Source organism: Pezoporus occidentalis, unplaced genomic scaffold (genome assembly GCF_034315485.1).
Source record: "Pezoporus occidentalis ecotype Australia unplaced genomic scaffold, CSIRO_AGI_Poc_V1 ctg111, whole genome shotgun sequence".
In the NCBI taxonomy this organism is placed as follows: Eukaryota; Metazoa; Chordata; class Aves; order Psittaciformes; family Psittacidae; genus Pezoporus; species Pezoporus occidentalis.
In genome coordinates, this window is record NW_026912898.1 from 1,325,527 (window position 1) to 1,345,765 (window position 20,239).

Below are 20,239 nucleotides of genomic sequence, written 5' to 3' on the forward strand. Positions count from 1 at the left end.
GACGAAGGGAAAAGGTCCTCTTCCAGAGGCTCTCCCCACCTCCCCAAAGTGCAGAGCAATATTGGCACTGCTGTCAAATGTTATTAGAAGGCCCGATGTGGGAAGCAGCAGAGGGTTGCTCTTTGTTGCCTTCCCAGCCATAAACTGGGTCACTTTAATTAAATACTGTAGGTAGGGGATCCAGAGCAGAAGCGTAAAGAGCCCAAAGGCTCAGTTCAGAAGATCCTGACTCAGCCCTGACTGGGGAGGGTTAACAGAAGAATTACTGGTAGATGTTTAATTAGGATTTGAGCGATGGGGATTGAGCATTAGGCTGGGGTTTGTTTAGGGCTCATGTGTGCTTAAGCGCAGAGCTAATTTCACATTGAGCTTTGCTGTGTCCTTCCCCGAGCTCAGCCAGCGCCTTGTGGGAGCTGGAGTAAAAGCTCCACCTGGAGACAGCAGGAGCCTGCCTGCTTCCCTGGCTGCTCACAGAGGATGCTACTAGAGAGGATTTGCTGGGAAAGCAGGGGGCCCAGGAGCGCTCATCCCTGGAATTAGCTCCTCGCTTGCTCCCTGGCTGCAGCCCTGGCTCTTCTGTTCCTTCCAGCACTCAGCTCCTCTCATTCCCTGGTCCCATGGGGAGCCGGGCACATGCTGTGCAGGAACAGTGAGTAATTGCAGATCTGCAGCAGGGATATGGAGGAGGAGGAGGCTAAGGGAGAAAGGAGAACTGGAGCCAAAGCCTCCTGTCACCCCCTGGCCACCATCCATGGAAGAAGGCTGGTGCCTCAGAGCTACATTTGGACCTGGACCACACGCAGCCTTGCTGCTGGTTACCCAGTCACAGGATTACACTGCCCTTCGCATACTGAGCACTTCCAGCATCCTGCAACCTGCTAGTAGTGCTATCTCCAAATGGAGGATCTCACTGTTCCCTGCAGCTGCACGACAGGCTTTTTTGAGGAAATAAAATCAGATGCGATTCTCCAGTTTGAGGCTCCTTTTCCAACCCCTTTGTCTAATTTGCATTGTCTCAGCTGACTGCTTTCCCAAGAAAGCTGCTGGAGTCACCAGTACAGCAGGACAAACAAGGAGGCAAGACATAGCTCCTGGAAACTGCCTACCCATCCTTGTCTGGGATGTATTTGAAATCTTAGTGCTGAGCAGGTATAACGTTTTGGTGCCAGGACTGAGGTGTAAACTGGTATAAGCCTCAGGGTTCTGGGTTACTGCAAAGCAAATGGATCCTCTTCTTTCTGGCTAGTGGCTTAACAGGGCACGAGGAGTGTTCCCAGTAACTGTCCACATTGCCAAATTGCTGGTGCAGCCCCTGGCATGGATTTGGCTGAGGCTAGCCAGAAGCATCCCAGAGGACTCCTGGGCACAGCCTGTGATTAAGCATGGGCTGGTGATTCTTTTCTGTAGGCAGCTTGCACACAGCTGCCTTGGTCTGGAGGGAAGGAAAGCTTTGTTACATGGAAGCAGGGCACTGGAAGCCAAGCAGCCTCAATATCAGAGAACTTTTCTGAGACATATCTGATTCCCTTGTACAGAAATAAGCTTTTTCACTGCAAGTCTACTCAAGACCACTCAATAGAGACAAGGACAATCCTCTTCCAAGGCAGGCTTTCCTGAGCTGGACTGAGCCCTATAGAGGTATAAGATCTTCTGTATTAGGATAAGGTATTTCAAGCAGGGAGGGAAGAAACAGATCTGGTTGAGTTTAGCAGCAGAAAAATAATCTCAGTCCCTTATGCTGTTAAAAAGTGGGTGCTGTAGAGCCTGGGTGGCAAGAACGGACATGACAAGAGGAACATTCAGCTCCAGCTTTCATGCCCATGTCTGGGAAGCAAGGTTCAGTATCTCTAAATAGTCTTAAACTAGACTGGCTTGTTATTAGTGAAAACCAAGCCCTTGCATGTTATTAGTCAGCAGATGGTATATAAATGTGATGTTAAGAACCAACCTAGCACAACCCAGGGCAAGAAGGAGAATGATTAAACAGGGAAATGAAACAGAGCTGGGGAATGTCACAAAAGAGTCAGCACAGAGGGACTCTGATCCCCAGCAGCACAAGGGCTTTAGACCACTCAAAAAATAAGCTTTTTCCAAAGAAAAAAAGCATGGAGTGAGTCTGTAAACAGAGCTGACCATGGGGGATAAAGATGAAATGGAAGCAGACTTTTTTACTACCTCAATCAGGGAGAAAAAAAGTGACAAGAACTGACTGAGATGCTGAAAAGTGAGTGATATGCTATTGCCAAGAATAATGCTCAAAACACTAACAGCTGATAGAGGTACTGAGCGTCATGAACCCAGGCAGAATAAGACTTCAGAGACATCTCTCAGTTAAAGTTAAAAGCAAACAACACACTCACTGAAAGCCTTCAACAGGAGAAAAGGGAGCAGACGTTAGTGACAAGAGATCCAGACTCCACAGGTGACTCTGGAGACTGCTGTCAGTGACTCCAGGTGAAAAAGGCAGGTTTGTTCCTCCCCTGGGATACAAATGCAGTAGAGTCTGTCCTTACCCCAGCGTACTCGCAGGGAGTCCTCACCTTGCTTTGTTCTGTCGAGGTAAAATTATGACCCTCAAGAACTAGTCCAGAAGGGTCAAAAATAATCTCTTTCACTTCCTGGCCCCTCATATCTGTGCAAGAGACAGGGTGTCCGCCTTTCTCTGCTTTCCCAATGTTTCTCTGCTCTAGTATCCCCAGTGTTGAGACTCAACACAACAGGTTCTGGGTTCATCATTAAAAGAAACCTCTATATACTCCTCCCAGAAAGAATAACAGGTAATCTTCTTCTTCCAAGGAACTCAAGGAGCTTTTCTAATTCTTCACTTTCTGGAAGTGTTCAGCCTCCAACATGGTCCATATAACCTGCTTGTCCAGCCTGCTTCAGCCAGAAACCTCCTAACATGGTCATGGTGAGGACATCTTCTGTTCCAGCTGCTTTAGGCAGATGGAAAAGAGAACAAGCCACCCCCATCACACCTACACCATGAAAGTATGAGTTATATCCAAGCAAGCTCAGGTATGTGTATCAGAGAGGCACTTTTGGGAGGCTGGCCCTGGCTAGGTAACCCTGCTTGCAGCATGGTACCCAGGTGGCTTGTCATCACTCAAGCTGACATTTAAGCTGTTTGATACAGAGCTGCCTGGCTCAGCTCTGCCTTGGGCATCTCTTCAGGATTCAGCAGTATGTCATGCAAATGCTCCTGCAGAAGAAGGCTCTCCAATGGTCTACAGCCCCCAGCAACCCAGCGCAGTGCTTAGCACAGACCCAAGAGGAGGTCCCTCTGCTGATGGTGGGTGTATTTTTATTTATTCTTTTTTGCATATATACATTGTCATGTATAATTAATGCTTCCGCAGTCTTTTTTGATGTAACTTGTGTTTTTTCCCCACCACATCTCCCTCGCCTTAGCATGTGCCAGTTTATCTCTTATTTTTCTCCTCACACCCAACTGTCCTCCCTCCCCATCTCTCTCTGCCTTCTAGTTTAGACCACTTTCCCAATTCTCTGCAATATAGGCCACCCTCCCCATCTCTTTCATCACTTTCTCTCTCCCTCTCTTATTCTCTCCCTCCTTCTTCAGTACATGTCACCCCTTCCCCACCTCCCTCTCCTATCAGCAAAGCAGTTTATCGGCAGTTGCAGTCTCATCTATCAGTATAATTCATCTTCCCCTGCAGCCTTTGGGGTAGAGCGAGAGGAAAAACCACAAGCTGCCTTCCTAAAGAAACCAGTGGCAGCCACAGGCATTAATATGAGAAGCTTGGGAAGGTGTCGTTCTTCACTCAAGCTGACATTTAAGCTGTTTCATAAATATGAAATCAAACCAAGGGCCCAGATGGGCCTCCACCCCCTCCTCTTTTGACTAAGAGCGGCTGTGATACTCTCTTCACCAGCTTAGAACAAGGGGATGACAGGAGCAAATCCCTGCAGGAGGAAGGATAGAAGGAGCAACTGTGATGTTGATGGCACCTGTGATGTTTACACTAGTTGCAGCAGAGAGCCACCAACCAGTACAGGAGAGCCATCAGTCACTATTGGTAGTGGCAGGTTTTCTGAGGTGGGATTTCCCTTTGGGTACACAACACAACGAGGTGGATATTTTCCCTGCTATTCCCACAAGGGGTGGTGGATCTCTTCCCATCAACAGCTCTGTTATCACCATAACTGGTTCACACACAAGCAGAGCCTGATTTCAGGAGAGAAGGAAGTATAAATCTCTGCTCTTTGTCCCTTTTAGAAATCCAGTTTGCTTACGCCACCCTGGTCAATATGCAGCCTGTTGTATCAGCATGGGTGCACAATGTGTCAAGCACAGCATCCCACGAATCCAGCACAGGTTATAGGAGAGTTTACTGGACCAGCTGGGAGGGCTGCAACCTCATCTTGCCCTCCAATGCCATTAGAAAGCAATTCCTTTCCTGGCTGTGATGAGGAATAGGTGCCATGGCTACTTGCTAGTGACCACAGATCCTGTGAGCAAGGGAAACAACTCTTTCCCAGGAGCATAAGGAGGGTCTCTGAGTTTTTCTGTGGTGTCTGCTTGTTGTGCCCACCTTGCCAGCACTGTTTCAAACCACCATCCACCCCGCTGTCCCTACAAATCCATACTGTACACGCAAGCAAGGGGAGAGTGTCACAGCCTGAGGATACATAGATACAACACTTTATATATGCTGCTAGAAATTACTGGCAGTGGTACAGCTCCTTGGGATTCAGGCATTACTCACAACTGCCCTGAAATTTTTCACCAGCCTATACAGGATATGATAGCAGAAAGTGAAATCTTCAGGCACTGAACTCTGTCTCTTGGTTTCACCATGTCATATGGTCTTACCCCTCAGCCCTATGTTCTCATAGCACCTTACATTGTCTGCCCCTACTGTAACCCTTGAAAAGCTATTATTCTCTGACGACTCTCCTCTGAGAGACAGAATCCATCTAATTCCCAGTGCAATTTTAGCTGAATACTTTTGTGAGAACAGTGAGCTTCAATTAAAGTAGCTTTTCTCACTCCCTCATGTTTGACCCAATTATGTGTTTACAGAGAATAATTATGTGTGTATCCCCCCACCCCAGTCTCCCTTTGACTAAACAGAACAGTGCAGGCTCATTTCCTCTGACATGACAGGCTTGCCATTCCCCTGATCATACAGGTTTTCCATGTTGGCGCTTGCTCCAGTTTTAATTCTTCTCTCTTGAAAATGGTTGACAAGACTGACATTGACTGTTCCAGATGATGACTATACCTCCTTTGTGCAAACACCATACTCCCCTGTGTCTAGCGTGTGCCCCTCCCTTGGCACAACAGCCTAAGATCTCATTTACCTCTTGCATGGCCATTTCAAGTTGCGAGCTCATGATTGTACTGTGAGTGACTGCTACAAGCAAATCTGTCTTCCTTTTTCTTGTTTCAAACTGATAAGCTTTCAGTATGCAGGTGAAACTCCTACTCAGTGCCCAAATCCGTGCCCTTGCATTTCATGCTGCCACATTAGCCCAGTCTCCACAAACCTTGTGTGATGTTCTGGTGATTCTAGGCATTGCTGATGCTTCCTGTTAACCCACACACAATTTTAGGCCGAAAATCATCATTGAAAACATTGCTCCCAAGACCAAGGCTTAAGAACTTACCTAGCAACCTCCTTCCAGCTGCCTCCTTCCTCTCTTTCACCAGTTCCTTACTCAGCTCACAATTCTTGAACTAATCTTCATCTTCTCTCATTTAACTATTAATTTCCCAGGTGGCAACAAACCAAATTTTAATGAAGTAGAGATAGAGAAGATCTTTTCCCATGTCTAGAACATCAGTTACCTTATCAAAGACAGATATTGAGTTAGTCTGGCACAATCTCTTTTTGATAATGGCATACTGCACTATATTCCATTTTCTATTCCATGTCTTCAATTATTCTTCCCAACATAATTTGCTCTGAATCCATCTATGCCCTTGAGGCCAAAATAACAAGCCCACAGCTGCCTAGATTGCTCTTCCTCCCTTTCTTAAATATGGGTACCACATTTGCTATAATTCAGGCAAAGAAACCACCAGTATTGGACAGATTTATTAAAAACCACATCTACCAGACCTGCGATTTCTTGAGCCCCTTCTTTTAGCATGCTGGAGAGGGCGATTTCCTGACCTCCCCACTTTGAGCACAGTAAGCTCTCTGAATTGCTTCCATCTTGCATGCAATCATTGCACTTTCAGTACACTTATTCCCATTAGTCCACCTGACTTTGCCTCCACACTCTGCATTTCTGTTCTTAGGGGCAAAGTATCCCCCCATTTTAAAGCTGTGCAAATTTCTCTCACTACATACAGAGGCTCCACTTTTTTTTTTTTCATTTATAGTGTTAAGGCTCCTTCTGTTGTTTCATTTCCTTCACAGGGACTAACTCAGTTTGACTTCTGGCAATTCTCACTTTATCCCTGCACTTCCTGACCTCCCGAGACATACCTTTCTTTGTTGCTTAATCCCTTTTCCAAGGCTGCCTTGATGTGCAGGTGGACTAGGCAGTTACCAAGTGCAGCAGACTGCTGGGGGGTAATAAAAGGGCCACAGACCTATAGGCTTTCTTGGCCTATGACAAGCGCTGCTGAGTTAGCCTTGCTGCAATTGCCAACACTGGCAGGGCCAGGGAGGCTGCTACTGCTGCAGGAATATGCCCTCTGAGCAACAGGAACTGCAGCTCCTACCCTCCAGAATGGCAGTCAGAGAAGTTAGTCCTTTCTCTCACATCCCCCTCCAGTCCTGATTCTTTGCTTCCTCTCCTAAAGGCACCAATCCTGCTTTCACACATGCCATCACAAGCAGTAGCCTAAGGGGCACAGTTGGGCAGCTGCTTTGGATTCAGAGTAGAAACAGAGCACTTCTGTAGCTCCCTTGGAGGTGTGCAGAAACCAAGGCAGATCTGCACTGTGAGATGACAGTGGTTGCAAGGGTATTGAGTGGTAGAGGGAGAGAGGAAGACTTCTGTTTGTCCCTGAAAACTCCCACAACTCCTCTGCAGCATCCTAACTCGTCTTCTCTCACCTCACATCTGCTTTGCACTGCCACCACAAATGGCTTCTTTGGTCTTCACATTTAGGGATGGCAGCATTCAGAAGTTTGCTAATACTGAGGCAGCGTGCTGCTCCTGCCCTCCTCTGTTCCTTCTAGGCTGCCTGCTTGTGGCTGAGATGTTCTCAAGTTAAACTTTTAAAAGAAATTGGTCTCCTCCAAATTTGCTCCTGGGATGCAAATTCCAAAGAATTTTGCATTACGCCCTTTAATGTATTCCCTATACCTCCTCCTTTAAAGACTTGGTTCCCAAGTCCAGCGGATTTACTGATCTCTTTGCTTGCACAAAGTTTGCCCATTGGAAATAAATGGAAACTCTCAGTTATGATTTACTCTTATTTATCCAACCACTCAGTTTGAAATAAACTGTATAACTGTAGGACTTGAAAGGACCTTAAGAGCTCACATAGTCCATCTCTGCCCCAAGGGATGATCAGCTGTCCAGATCTCCATCACTCCTGACAGGCATGTGTTTAACTTGCTCTTTTAAACCTCCACTGGCAGAGACTCCATAACCTCCCCAGGCAATCTGTTCCTTGTATTACTCTCCCTGCCCTCAAAAAGCGTTCCCCAATGTCTCATCTGAATCTCTTTTCCTGCAATTTAAGGCCATTATTGCTTGTCCTCTCTGCCATGGGTGTAAAGAAAAGGTTACTGTCTTCATGGCAGCTTCCTCCTTCCTCATAAACCCTTTCAGTCTTCTCTTACCAGGCTAAGCAGCTCCCAGCTCATTCAGTCTTTCCTCACTAGTTGTGGTTTCTATATCTCTGAGCATTTCTGGTGTTGTTTGCTGGACTAAATCAAGGAAATATGCATCTCTCCTAAAATGTAACATCCAAAACTTGATGCAGTCAAGGCTAAATTGAAAAAGGATTACTTCACATTATCTTACACATGACACTCCTATTTCTACATCCCAGCATGATGTTTGCTTTCTTTGCAACAGGTGATTTACTACTATTGACTCACAGGCAGTTTGTGATCATCTGTAACCCTCTTTATCCTTCTCAGCAGAACTATACCTGGCTTCTCCCATTTTGTGCTGATATTATCGATTGCTTCTCAGCACCTCCTACTCATTGTCATTGCTTTGGATCCAATTCTTTGAAGATTATTTCCCCAATCCATCTAGATAATTTTGAATATGAATCCTGTCCCCAGTACCATGTACATGCTTTTCAAGAATGTATTCTATCATTTATTAGGGGCATACATTATTCCATAACCTAAATCATCAATGACTACGGTACCCAACTTGATGCATCCTTCTAGTCACCCAGTGAATCACTGATAACTGTTTTACAAGTAGAGTTTTCCAAACAGTTTTGAATTCATATCATAGTAATTTTATCCAGGCTGCACTACTACAGACTGCTAATGGAATTCTCACATGAGGCTGCATCAAAACCTAACAAGTCAAGGTGCTTTGTCGTTATCTACAAGGCTTGTTACCTGTCAGAGTAGGAAATCAGGTTGGCTTTATACAATTTGCTCCTGACAAAATCAAATTGCCTGTTATTTACCATGTTGCTATCCACCTCATGATCAATCTATTGTTAGGTCCCACATAAAGCTTTCCCATAAAATTCTCTCTGCTAACTGAAATCAAGGCTACAATAGGAGCACTTTTGATGAGGCTCAGTGATTATTTGGTGATGAAGTCTTTCAGCTATCACATTCAAGAATAACCAGACCCTACTTTTATTAATAGCACTTATTTTACAATCTAAATTTCAGAAAATACAGCCTTCTAAACTGACTCAATTCGTAGTTATATTTCTCTCTCATACATCTTGAAGTGCTTTATGATCCCATGGGCTAGAGCAGACACCCAGAAGTAACATTTTCCCAGTTCTTCTCCAAGGGATTTTAACCCAAGTCAATTCTCCTTCAGCTTTGCTACTGCTTATTTGCCCATTACACCCTTAATGTGCATAATCCCAGCTAACTTAATCTTTGCTTCTGCCTTTCCTAAAATACACCCTTCAATACCCGTGTTCCAATCATGACTGTTACTCTAACACGTTCCTATAATAACCAGTTAATACAAAGGTATTTTGCTGGTTTTAATGTTCTTTCAACTAATGTCAGTTGCTTCAATTTAATCTTGCCAATTTTTCTAGCTAAACTGTGTACAAGTGTTCCCTAAACAGTATCAGTAGTTTCACCCTATTCCAGTCAACATTTGTACCCTCGTTTTCTTCACCTTTATGTTTTATTGCTTGCTATACATCCAGATGTTGCTATATACATTTTTACCCAATGATCTATGTATCAAACAAATAAATGTAGGGACAGATGTTGTACAAGCCTCTCCCAAACTTCCACACTTTTCCCTAGACTAAGCATTCATTATAATTGTGCTACCTCAATGTCAGAAATTATTCTCTCTGGCATAGAGGAGATGTATCTCCCTGGAGGATGACTCTCCTTTTGGGAATGCCTCTCAGTGGTTAGGCTTACCGAAAACTTTCCCAATAAGATCAACCCCGTAACTCTTGCCACCTCTGTACACATGAGAAATCCCACTGCAGATCACCTGAGTTTCATTTTCTGCTCTGAGCACTTTTGTTAGCACAGCAGAGGTATTTTTGACCTTTTCTGGTGGGATTCTGGCAGCAACATTTCTCCTGGCATGAAGGTCAACCACTCTATTTGTGGTTGAAGAGTGAAAGGTTGAAGCTCAAATGAAGGGGAAGGAGAGACAGTCATTCTAGCAAGCACAGAGCATGACAGGAGGAAGGGAAAGGTCTGGGTTGTTTCTGCTGTATGAGAGGCTCTAAGTTATGGATGCTTTTCTATACTGTCCCTATAGCCTGCTCTGAGAGGTGCATGGACTGAGAAATTTACGCTGCTGTGGCTCCCTTGGAAAACAGCAAGGCTTTAGAACTGGCAGAATGCTGTCCTCATTTGCTGATTCTTCTACTGCAGGTCTTTCTGGTTTCTCTCACTGTGAATGACCCTTATCTTTTCTCTGTGTACTCAACTATGTCCACCCTTTTTCTTTTCTTTGAATTGATGGATTCTCTTGCTGTTGCATCTTCTGCATCCCTTTGCAGTCTCCAGTACAGCAAGCCTGTTCTCCATTCCATTTCTCCTCCACCAGCCAGTCTTTTCTTCTGCACATATCCTCACCTAGTCTATATTCAAGGTCCTTCCATTCAACTAGTATCATGGATCTGGAACACTGCTGTATAACCACACCTAACCCTTGTAGATAAAAGTTCACTGAACAGAAGTGAAGCCCAATGGTAACAGGGAAACTGGTCTGGAGAGAAGTTTGTGATAATGTGGAAAGCCATAAAAACCTGGAGATTTAGCACATTGAGAAGTTTTAAGGGCAATTACAAATATTCTTGAGAGAAAAAGGAAAACTTTTCTCTTGAGATGCCTCTCCTCACAGACTGGTAGAAGAAGTATTATTACAAGTCAGGGATAAAATGACACAGTAAGTCCTGAAATGTAGTTCGGTAAATAAACCAACTTACATTCCTATAGCACCTGGAACATGATACCTATAATCAGCAACCAAAAGAGAGAGAATAGGAGAAGTAACAGAGGGACATAGGGCCCCAGGAACACACCATTAAAAAATTGTATTTAGAATTTCTAAGTCTCTGAGGAACAGCAGATGCAGAAGTCAATTATAGCACCTCAAAGGGAGAGTTCCAAATAGCATTCCTAGTGGGAAATTTCTCAGACTTGACTGCTTACAAGCTTGCAGCTCCCGTGATCTTTTCCATTCCACAAGGCAATTGTGAATCTCCGCTACTGTGGGAGGGCAGCTTTTTCATGTAAGGTGTGAGTGTAACAAACGTGAGCTGTTGTGTGCATGTGTAATCCAGTGATTTAATAGACCTGAGCAAAATTTGGAATCTCTATGCCAAAGGAAGTTCTGCAATTTGAAATCTGCTTTTGTACAAATTAAAGAAAATAAAAAAGAACAAAATGTAGAAAGCCCCAATGAAAATTGTTGATTTTAGGTCAATCAGAATGTTTTGCCTGTATCTTGACTTTAATGTTACATTATACTGGAGTTTCAAAGAGAAAATAGGAATCCAAGCTAGAAGTTATAAAAAAGCCTAAATGAAACATTTCAACCTACTGGAAGTGTTGATGTGTTTTCTGAGTGAAATTTCATCAAACAGGGCACATTTGTTCAGACCCTGAAGCTTTCATAAAATCAGCCTTTACAAATGGAAAATTGTTAGATTCAAAAAAAAACAACCCTCAAGTACATCTCCTGTTGAGTTTCTAACCTTCAGCACTGGAAGCACAATCACTGTCACTTGTGTCACTAAACAGCCCTCTAGGTGTGAGTGGCAACAATCTCAGCAGTTTCTCTGACCAGACACTCAAGAGAGTAAACTCAAATTCATGCGGTTTCACACTTGTGACCTGCAGATCTGTAGCCTGTCTCTAAGAGTCCATGGAGCACAGTGTGTTTTGCTAGGTCAGAACTCACTATATGAGGTGAAATTTCCACTGGAAATGTTTGGTTGTTTCTGGTTTGGAACAGCATGTTTGTCCCCAGTGTTCAGCTGCCTCATGGGACACAGAGGATGCAAAGTCACTGCACTCAGCCTTGCCTTGCTGCAGGAGCAGAGGAAAATGTACTGGCCAGCTATTGAGCAGCCCCAAGGAAAATCTTCTCCTCTAAGGAAGAGAAAAGCTCTCTGAAAGAGGCAGCTGATAACTTCAGCTTCCTTTGAAAGCCAGTCTCTTACCTCTGTCTCCAGGATGAGCATGGATCTGGGGTGACGGCTCTTTTTGGCTTTCCTGGTTAGTCTCCACTGCGTGTCTCACGTAACTCTTGCGTTGTGTTACTGAAATGACTCTTCGTTCCCTTTTGCGCAGTCACTCTCGCCTACATTTCTGGAGAGTGATAAATACGTTAACAAACGCAGCTCTCTGCCTATCAAACCTGGAAATCAGGACAGCTGAAAATGCAGAAGATCAAACTTTGCAATCCCTATCTGCTGCAATGCAGCAGATGAAGGACTTTGAAATACAGCAATTGCGTTGGATAGTTATCACTGGGTGAAACATTTGGGCTGTTGATGCATCAGATCTAGCCTCCCTACTCAACAGATTGCCAAGTAGGAAAGGTTCTTCAGGGATGTAATCCACTGCCTGCTTTTGTCATGGAGACCTTTCTTGCTTCATTCAGTGACAATGAATCATACCCCTTATCTTCAGAATGAAGTGTTTCTCTTCAGGTGAAGTAGTGGTCTAGTATCAGTGAAGAGTCAGTAGGACAAAAAATTGCTCACTATACATAGTAACAAGAGAGTGCAGGGAAATCACTGCAGCTTGCACTTTGCTGGCCATTTTGGACTAGGAGAAGGTTTAATTACAGTACAGACAGTGGGATTTGCCCGAGTAAATACAGGGAGATGCGCTGCAGAAATTTGCATCTGGGGAAGCCATTGTAAGCTTCCCTTGTAAGTCAGTAAAGCCCTAATCAATAGAACTAATGCTGTTTAGGGTACAGTTCATTGCATCCTAAAATAAACAGCTATGTTTTATCTGCTAAAGCACTCTCCTCAGTATCCATTAACAATAATGGCATAGAGATGTCTAGGAGGGGTTGTATCTAGGGCATAGACACCTGTGTGGTACATACCCATCACTGGGACAAGTCCTACCCTGCTTTCCTTTCTGAGATATAAATGGGGCCCTGGTAGACCAGCAGGGAATAGCCTTGCATTATCTGCACACATTTGGTTGGGGACTTTGCTTCTATATTCTCTGGTAGCTAATGGTCTGTTCCATTAAACCTTAAGGTTAAGTTGACCTTGTAAAGCTGAAGAAGTACATTTCTCAAATTGCACACAGCAAATATACGTGTGCACACATTTATATATTCGTGAAAGAAATTAACCCTCCCTCTCTAACTCGTTTCCCACTTTCCTTTCAGTGGCAAGATAATCCACTTAAATAGAGTTCCCAACCTTTCTACAGGCATAAAACAACATGAAAAAGATGGAAAAACCCAACTGCTTGGTTCCTTTCCTGTTCACAGAATAAAAAGAATAATTATTTCCTTATTAAAACAAATATTAAGTATTTTCTAAGCGTTCATATTTCTTTTTTTTTTTAATTCATTATACCACCTCTTAAAACACATTTAAAAAAGACAACTTAATAAAAATAAACCCAAACTGATGCAAACAGAATAATTGGCAAGGCGTGAAAATACTGCTCGTATCCTGGAGACAGGCTGCATTGTGGGTCGTTTCTTAATTTTCACTCTATTAAGGTAATTTCCTGAGACTGTGGCTTTTTTTTTTCCGGCAGCCATCCTTACACACTGTCATCCCTGCCTTCCTCACATGCTGGGGGGGGGGGGGGGGGGTTTGTTTGAGGTTATTTTGTTCCTGATCAGGAAAAATAACCACAAATATTGGTTCTATTTTCCATAAATCTAGAGGCAAACACGCTGGTCTCTGAATCCAGAGGCATGGAAGAGAACAGTGAAAGTAGATTTCCAAATGTAACTTCCACATCACTGCAATGTCTGCTCAACAGCATCTTTATTGGATGACTCCCATGAGAAGCCAAGGTTTAAGGCATCACTGAGCACTAAAATCCTTGCTATTCTACCCAGAAAGATGTCTGCACCACCAGTGAACCCTAATTTGGATCCAGATTTCATTCTAAGCTTACAGCAGATTCATAGCAATTTGTAAATATGGAAGCATATGAGTTTCTGACATCAGAAATACAATTTCTGGCTAGACTGACATCCACGTCTTCTTCATTACTTAGTTTCTTTTCTTGCTGGTGACACCTCTCCTATGCTCCTCCTTTTGAGCACTAAATGTTGGCACAACCCATCAAAGCTAGTAGATGTACCTGCCATAAGATGCAAGTACCCTAAGGAAGTTCATAACTAAATCTAGATGTTGCAGAGAACTGTCCTAGCTTGAAACGATCAGCATGTCTTCCAATATGTCAAGAGTGATACAAGACCAAATGAAACTGATTTTAGAGCTACAATGAAATTCTTGTATTAAATAAGACTAAAACCTTTGTCTAAAATTATGATTGCCCTACCTGAAATTACTTTAGAAAGCTTTGGAATTGAAAAAGTCTTTGGCCTCTTCATTGTTTCCATTTTTTCCCTTTCTTCCAGCCAGAACCACATATGGAAAAGTTTTAACTGGAAGCAAGAATTATCAGATGTTCTCAAACTAAAATTTGCTGCCTGTGATCAGAACCTGGCATAGCAGAGCAGGCAAAGTGTTCCTCCATTACTGTTTATCTCTCCACTTCAGACACTTGCTATTCCTCTGTGTGCTTGCGTTTGCATGTGCACAGGATTTTACAATGACTTTGAAAATCAAAAATACCTTAAAAATAATTATTATGTAGATGTCTTGTGAATATTTCCCAAAAGTGTGTTGGAGATTGCAGACAAACTTCCCTGAACATGAAATATTTAGTCTTGTGGTCACCTTCACCTGTGCACCAGGAGAACTGATTCAGAACCTCTTATATGTGGTATAAACCTTTGGAGAACAAGTAAAAGGTACTCTCTTTCTTTACTAACCTTGATCATTAGGAATCTCACAGCCTTTCAGCCTTGTATCAGTGACATGAATAGCTCACATTCTCTTTTGAACCATTGGCAGGCATAAAACAGCCAGAATGTTATTGTTGAATCTGATTTTTGTTTCAGATGCATTTGACAATAAGAAATAATTGTCTTCTTATTTGCTGCATGTCATTAAAAGCAGGCATGATCTGGATGATAGCCCAGAATGAGAAACGGGGAACTGGGTTCCACAAGCAGCTTTTGCCACAGAGATAAGAACCAGCCTCGCAGAAGGCACTTCATCTCTCTGCCTCCTTTCTGTCTCACACAGCAAGCCTAAGTGAAAGCTCTCTGGCTTTTCACCTTTGTAGGTGAAAAATACTAGATAAAGAGCATGTGTCTGCTTACATTATTGGCCATTTCTCTCTGTTCTGGATTTTCAGAGGAGTTAAATTATTTTGACACTCAGGAGTATACACAAATGAAAGATTAATACCATAGGTATGCCTGCAATATACAGCAAGGCAGAGCTACACAAAGCAGCCTGAAAGGAATTGCTTTAGGTTAGAGAAGCAGACCTAACCATGATGGTGAGTGGAATAAATGAGTCAGTAAGGAGACAGGTTCTTTCTGTTGCCCAAGGTTTTAGAGATAGCACAAAGATCTTTTACTGTACTACATTATAGCTTATAACTTACCCATAGCCATTCCTCCAAGTCCCCAGTCTCCTCTTGGAAGTTCCATTTCTTTATGCATTTTTATGAGTAAATACTAAAGCCACTGGGGGGAAACTGTAAGGCTTTAGTAGGAGGACCTGTGTTAGCATTTAAATGAAACCACTTGTGGGCTTGGAGCACAGGTCACACGGCCCCTCATTTCTACTGGGCACTGGGAGAGAAGATCCAATCCAGCTGTGCTTGTTAACTTAACAAGGAACTGGTGCTTGTTTGCAGATGGATGATTTCAGAAACAGAGAACGGGATTTGTACATTCATCAGATGATAAGCTTTCATTTCCTACTATCCCCTGTATCAGCAGCCCTGTGGATTTACTACAGGATCCCAGGTCTGAAACTTCCTAACTGATCCCTCAGCCAGTGAATAATGCAGCTCGCTGTCTGCCACTACCTCTTGTTTGTACCTACCACACGATGGTGATGACCACCAAAACTGTGAATAGTTTGGGACTCATCTGTCTGAGAACACTTGAGAATGACTGCTATTTCTGATGGATTCTCAGAGCCCAAACTGGTGACTTGTTTGCAGGAGAAGCAAAGTATGTAACTCATAAAGGAAGGCTGGATTCATCACCACTCAGCGCAGATTCGGGGCTTGAAACTATTTAGTTATTTAGTATATCCATACTAACCCAGCGGGCACCGCTGTTACCAACTCCCTCTATAGGATGCCCTTTATGTCAGACTATAGCAACCTCCTCTTGTCTACTGGAAGAAGAGAATCAGCCTCTTCTGGAAACCACACTCCAGGTGGAGCTCCAGCTGGAGGGCCAGGGCAAAAGGCAACCAGAGGACCCTGGGAGGGAGAAAAGGGACATCTCTGAAGCATCTGATGAACAGAGCAAGCAAGACCTAAACAATTATGTGTCCCCTGTTTTTACACTGACCTTGTTCATGGCTACTGTCATTTGGAAGTGCAGCTAGCAGAGCAAAGGCAAAAAGAGGATGTGAAAGAGGAGATGAGGTAGAAGAGCAGAAAGCTGTCAGCAAAAGCAAAAGCTAGAGCAGGAAGAAGCACATAGACACAGAAGAGTGAAAAGGGGAACCTAAACCACTGACAAAGCACTGCCTGCAAGCATGTAACAAGTAGCAAATACGGGTGGCTCCAGAAAACACACATTCTAGCCTCCTATCCACCTCCTGCATTTTCACTCCTTCAACACCAACAGCCTCCGAAGTCTCCAGAAGACTATACTGAACAGAAGATCAGCCATACCAAAGACTAACCCACACCAACAGCTACAGATAGCCACAGGACAAGAGATGAAAAGACTGACAGCATTGCCCAAGTGGTAAGTCCCAAATGAGTCTTAGCAGAGAAGTCAGGAGATGCTCAGATGGCTCTCAGAGACTCTGGCTCATGCTAGAGAAGAACAAGAAACATCCATAGGCAACTAATAAAACCTCTTTTCTTACATTAACATATCATAGGTCCCCAGCTTTCTGCAGGTCTACTGCCCACAGTCTGAGATGCATTGTCTGTTTTTCCTTTTTATTTTCCCTCTCCCCATTTCTATCCTGTGTTTCACATGCACTCCATTTGTTTTTCACTCTACCTTATTCCCAACTGCCTTTTCACCTCACTTGTTTTTCCTTCAATAGCTGTTTTCTCTTTCTCTGCTTTTCTCTTTCCTGAGGGAAGCATGGACTAGGAAACATCTGAATTAAAATGTGTGCACATCTGATGCATGCAAGAACTTGATACGAAGCATGAGAAGTTTGCCGTATCATCAGCAATTAGTTCTTTGACAGCCATCTTTCTAACAGCAGGATTTTCTTTGTTGTACCTGGTACCATCAGCTCAGTTAAGGGAAATTCAATGAATTTGGGATTGATAAAACCCCCACACAATCAAGTTGTGAAAGAGTGAGAGACGCATTTTTGGTACCCGTTCTGACTCAAATTGCTTTTCAGCATTGAAAGTAAAACATTCTATTTACAAAATACACAGGGAAAAAAACAACAAAACAAAACCCCGAGCATGATGTATCCTGGACAACTGAAGTTTAAACATGCATAATCGAATCTGTACAAATTCAAAAGATTTCTCTTATTTCATACGAACAGTTAATTGCCGGTGCTAGGGATAGACCAAACAATACGGAAACTGTCTACTTATTGAAAATAACTGAAGTGGAAAGAAAACAAAAAGTGAGAAAGAAACAGATAAAAGATATATTTTGGGTTTTTTAACACCTGACAACGAATAGAACACTGTAAATTAAAGAGCTCTGTTTTGCCAAGAGTTACACCACTGTGTAACAGGGGACAGAGCTGGGCCCAGCTGATGCCGCAGGGATTTTTGCTGACCCCTTGTAAAGCAGAGTTGTTGCTGTCACCTTGTATACATTTTTTCCCCCTCCCTTGTCCTCCCCAAGGCAAAATCCCTGAATCAGCCGTATGCAAGCAAGGCATTTTGCCACTGTACAAGCAAAATGGGGATCTCTTGAACACTCTCATGGCAACCGTCCCACATCCCACTAGTATATTTCAGCTGTCAGGTGAATTAAATATCGCCCTTTAAGCAAACTCATGAAAATGGAAGAGCCTCACCATTTTGTCTTTCTCAAGATGAGTCTGCCATCTCAGGCTAAAGGAGGGCAAGAGACACGCTCATGTCATTTGGACTCCACCCAGTGGTGTGAAGGGCAGATATTCAGGAGTCTGACATCCAGTGAGTAACCCAGTAAGAGTCTTTCCAAAGGACTCAGCCCCTATTAAGCCCTTCAGAATACAGCCAGGTTTTTGGATGCTCCCAGACTTCAGCGCACAAGAAGTGCAAGTGCTGAGGGCTTCTGAGGACCCTGCATAGCTCAGCTTCGCAGACTGTGGCACCAGAAAGCTCATGCTGACCAGCAATCATGTGTCTTTTTTTAGCCAAAAAATACCATAAAACTAGATTGCTTTGTGTGGTTCTGTAGATCCCACACTCAGGCACTGACAGCTCAAATGTAGCTGTCACTGAATTTGGGCTCGACTGCATTTCGATGTGCTGCCCAGACAGGATGCTCCAATTGTCTCAGTACTGTCTCCAACTTGGTATCCAGCCATGAGCCTGACATTCTCCCCTGAGCCAGCAGAAGTCCTCAAGGACATCACGTTCCCCACTGCTGGAGAGTGAGTCCACAAATGTGACAGCCTCCTGCCACCTGCCATGGGCCTGCCCAGCCAAATCAGACTGATGCTAGTCTGTGGCGAGACGGTGTTTGCTATGTCCCGAAGGAAAGCGAAGCTCACTTGGAGTTACAGGCTTACGGTTTCGGAATCTTTCTGCTTCAGCTGATATATTGTCTAAATCTAAAACTTATTTAAAAACCTGTCTGGATGTGACAGCTTTTAATTAATCTTCTCTTAGTTTTTATACTATATAGTACCTTGAAGACGCAAGATCAATCACTGCTGTATTGTAGTGTAGAGTTGGGAGACAGAAAGATAAATGAGCTATCAAGTTTAGCATTTTGATAGCTAATTTTAATTTTAACTAGCTCGGGAACATACTGTAGATAGGTGGATAAAGTCATGAAATGGAGCATTCATCTTTAGGACCCAAGCTAGAGTCCATCAGAAAGGAACAGAAAGAGTTCCTCAATGGCTGGCCAGTCTCACACAGACTTTCCAAAAACTAAACTATTGCTGAGAATGAGAAACATCATCAAACATCAGTAATAACTATCACACAAGTCTGATGGGATGTGACTATATTTGGCACCTTACATCTGCATATTCTACAGCTTCCACCCTCCGAAGACTCATTCATAAAAGCATTGGGAGTATTTCCAATGCATAATATTAGGCATACATAAGATTCATGGCAGAAGTAGGTCTCACTACTTTATAGAGAGGGGTAAATAGAGTGTCGTGCGCATGATGAGGAAAAGAGAGGGAAGTTTATCACTCAGGGGTACAAAAATGAGTCATCAGCAGAGCTGGCAGCAGAGCCAAGGAATCCTGACTCACCATTTACTACATCCATGAGGCTATCCACAGCACTGCCAGTAAGTGATATAACAGCCAGCTAAGTCATTCATCCTTTTGAATATGCCTATGCAAGCATGAGGCATACTCAGGTCCTTGTCCCTTTCATGACTCATAGTGACTCAGATTCCAATGTGTTTCGAGGGGTCCATCACAGAAACTTTAATTACTGTGTTTTCTGCGTGGTCCATAGTAATGATTCTCATTCTAATGTGTGCCACGCATTCATCACAGCGAGGACTTCTAACATGCTCCACCCACTCCTACTGCAATGACTAATGCTAATGCACCAGTCTGTGAGGAATTTCCATCATGCATCATTTTCAGATCACATTGTATTCAACAGGACTTTCAAATTAAGGTAGTTCTTGCATATATGGTTGCTCTGAATTTTAATTCTGGACTTTTTCCATTAAACCAGTAAAAAGGTTGAGAACGGGGAGCTAAATAAAAAGCAGTTCTTTCTGCCTTTCCAAGGGATTTATAAACCACCCATCACCCAAGTTTTCCACACACCAGGTGAAAGTGTCTTTTTGCCAGAGGTTTTGCTCTGATCCACTGGGGTGAGAATTACTGATATTCACAAACCCCAAAGCAAACACTGAAATCATTGCTTCTTTTTCCATCAGGTCAAGTGTAACAGTTGAATTTGAGCTTTCTTCCTGTGGTTGGAGGGAACAGCATACCTGTACTTGCTTTCTTACATAGTGAAGAAAGTAGATGCAACTGGCATGATTGATAATATATATCTGACCCAAATAATGTGGTTTTCATTTATTCCTCTGGCATGATACTGTGTCTCTGAGCACACAATTATACATCCTCTTTTATTAATGGGTCAAAAATGCTCTAGCTAAATGACACAAGGAACCAACATGGTATTAATTAATGCAGCTGCTTGAAAATTGGTCCAGAATATTTTGC

The 20,239-nt window shown here is 43.3% G+C and overlaps 1 long non-coding RNA gene across 1 annotated transcript; it reads right to left on the reverse strand.

Moving 5' to 3' along the window:
* Nucleotides 1-11,499: 11,499 nt before the first annotated feature.
* LOC134170847 (uncharacterized) lies at nucleotides 11,500-14,224 on the reverse strand. The gene is made up of 2 exons (XR_009967392.1): nucleotides 14,124-14,224; nucleotides 11,500-11,939 (listed from the first exon to the last, which is right to left on the reverse strand). It is a non-coding gene; the product is annotated as an uncharacterized LOC134170847 (long non-coding RNA).
* Nucleotides 14,225-20,239: the final 6,015 nt, after the last annotated feature.